The following is a 3209-nucleotide window of genomic DNA, read 5'->3' as shown; positions in this document are numbered from 1 at the left end:
CGGAGCTCGACTGGGAACTAAAATGAGAACATCATAGTTAAAAAAGTTGTATGACTTTGATTTTAGGGTACTTAACTTTTCAAACTGAGTGTCGAGAAAAGAAAAAAAAAAAAACCTTGTATAATCCCAACAGCAAATCGAAAAAGGTAGATGGCTAAGGAAACTGACGAGACCTAGAATTCAAAGCAATCAAAGTGCCAGAACCGATGTAAAATTAGGCGAAATGGAAATACCAGGGAAAAAGTGTTTAAAGGAGATCCTGTGGGGAATTAGAGACACTTCTGATAACCTTGATCGACATCTCGTGACCACCAATATCTATTCACCTACCTCCTTCGCTCGTTTTGACCCAAGCGATGCTCGTTTTCCCATCTGTGCCTGTAGTAGTGATGAATTGAAGTTGAATTCTGTAAGTTGTGTAAGGCTTTAAACCGTTCAAAATCACTTTCGTCTTGTTTTCTCCAGAGACTCTAAAGAACGCGGATGAACCGGGCTCTGTCCCATGCATCCGGTATGTCAGTCGGTATCCTTGGATAAAGCCTGGTTTCGAGCAGTTTCCATGGTAACTCCATTGGACAGTGACACTTGTGCTCGTGATATAATTGACTGCCATATTGCTGAGTGGATCACACAGCCTTTCAAGAACATTGGTGGAACCGTGGGTATTCATATTAAGAAAAAGGTTAACTAGACGAGTCTAAATAGAGTGATACTGTCTTGACTGATAAAGAAAGATTCCAACAATCTTTAGAATTGAAAAAAAGCAAGAAAATGGGTGGACCGTTCGTAGTTATACTACGACAAACTTAACTACACCAGTCTAAATGGAGCAATGCTATCTTGATTGGGGAAAATCTACTACTCTTTAGAATTTAAAAAAAGCAAGAAAATGAGGGGGCCCGTTCGTAGTTATACTGCGAGAAACTTAATTGCACGAGTCTAAATAGAGCAGTGCTATCTTGACTGATTAGGGAAAATCTAACGATCTATAGAGTGAAAAAAGCACGAAAATTGGTAGTACTGTTGGTAATCGCATAACGAGAATTATAACTAGAGGAGTCTGAAAAGAGCGATATGACCTTGACTGATGTGGAAAAGTCTGGCGATCTTCAGAGACAGCTAAGATGTGGTAAAACAATTTAGGTGGATCTCAACTTTTAGCCTCAGAATTTCTATGAATTCTATCTAATTGTAATTTGGTAAGCTAATCAATTTTGATTACCTTCCGAAAGTGACAGGAAAAGGGAATCACCAAATTAGTTTTGAGTTTTGGTAATAGACCGCTGACCCATCCCCACTCGTCTCTTATTTGAAGTGGCACCAGAGGGGGGGGGGGGGGATTCGCAAGAGACTGCAGTAGCTACCAAGGAAGGGGAGGATACGAAGGTAGAATAAAGAGAAGAGAATACCTCTCGTATGACCTCTTTCTCATCTTCACCATCGTAGGTCACGCGCCCTACTCCTGACAGTACTTAAAATAGCGAGTAAACTGGGGAGAAGTCAGATCAGAACAAAATGAGAAGAAATGCAAGTCCCAGATGATCACGAGAAAGACCCACCCTGCTGTTTCGTCATATACCATTCAAGGACAGCCCTCTGGAGTGCGTGACAACCGAATGCGATCTCGGTGTTTACGTATCGGATGATTTGACTTGGAGCCATCATGTAAATTAACAGAAGGGTAGAGCTAATAAATTGTTGGGATACATTAAGAGAAATACTCGAACTTTTCAAGATACAACCCTAAGATGCTTAATGTACTTAACATTGGTCCGACCGCTGTTCGGTGACGCCTGGCAAATTTAGGCACTAGACCCCAATCCGTGAATTTCATCTCTTGTATTGAGAGAACGCAAAGGCACGAAAATAAGTACCAGCATTTGTTCCCTGAGGATTTTTGAAAGGTATACGATATGAAATTCTTTTACCGCGATATTTAATTTCTGTTCCATAGAATCGACCTCCAGCATAACTGATCTTCGCCCAACCCAGTTAGTGTAGATACTCATAAAAGTTCAAAGAATTAAAAAAGATGATACTTTAAAAGTCGTGTGAGTGTTTGTGGCCTATTCCTCAGTCACTTTTACTACCATCAATTTGGCAGTGATAGAATATTTTCAATTATAGTTCACCACTAAATTTTCTCCGGTTCTTATTGGTTTAAATCGATCACGTGACGCGATAGTGTTCATCCGTGGAGAGACACTATCAGCCCATAGTGCCCGCCCGCGGAAAATACCCGGATGGATAGTGCCCGTCCGCGGAAAATACCTGGATTGATAGTACTCATCCGTGAAAAGTTTTGAATAGTTTGACGGCCGCGAAGTTAGGCAGATCGGAAAAACAGTGACTTTTCAATTCTGGCAGGTATAACGTATTATTTAGCCAATGTACGGTTGCGAATTATTGACATTTGTGACAAGCTGTAGGCGCAAAAGAAAATTTAGTGGTGAACAATAAAAACAATAGAGTGTTTATGTTTCGGAACTATCGGTCTAACTAGCATATATGCTCTCGAAGCTTCGCTTCTCGGGCAAATATTTGTTTTAAGAACATCAAATTTCCGCGGGGCAACTATCAGCCCATAGTTCCTCCACAGAAGCACTCTATTGTTTAATTAGTATTGTCTTGACGTAACACCAAATTGTTAAACTCGACATGCAAGAAAAGTTACGGAATTAAAATTTGAGAAGTTGCGGCAGAATCTTTAAATAATTCAATCGAAAAGATCTCCTTTCATACGCTATGATTACACATGCGCACAACAACGCTGTTTATTTACACGTGGAAAAAAATAAAGGAAAAGAGGGACAGAACAAAACGCCAAGTACGTTCTTTTAATTGACAAAAGACTTTTTTGCCGCCAGCTTTCGCAACCGACAGAACATTTTTAATTATTAACGGTATTTTACAGCAGAAATGCTAGTAAATTAATTTGTTGAAAGAAGCACGAGTTTGCACTTACGCTACTCTAAAGACGACCTACAGAAACTGCATATTGCTTGATTGAAAAGTAAGATTTCCTTAAGCCAATTCCACTCGTTTACTAGAGACCGCAAGTTTCACATGATGACAGACCAACTGTAAGTGACGAGTTGACCGTAGATGGCGTAGGAATAATACATTAATTAAATACTCTTAAGAATAGGATTTTTAAAACGCTAATCACCTTCAGACTTGTAAGAAAACACTCTTTTAAATAATTTAGA

The sequence above is a fragment of the Stylophora pistillata genome, chromosome 14 (genome assembly GCF_964205215.1).
Source record: "Stylophora pistillata chromosome 14, jaStyPist1.2, whole genome shotgun sequence".
NCBI lineage: Eukaryota > Metazoa > Cnidaria > Anthozoa > Scleractinia > Pocilloporidae > Stylophora > Stylophora pistillata.
The sequence above is the reverse complement of the archived record's forward strand: the minus strand, read 5'-3'. Positions refer to the sequence as shown.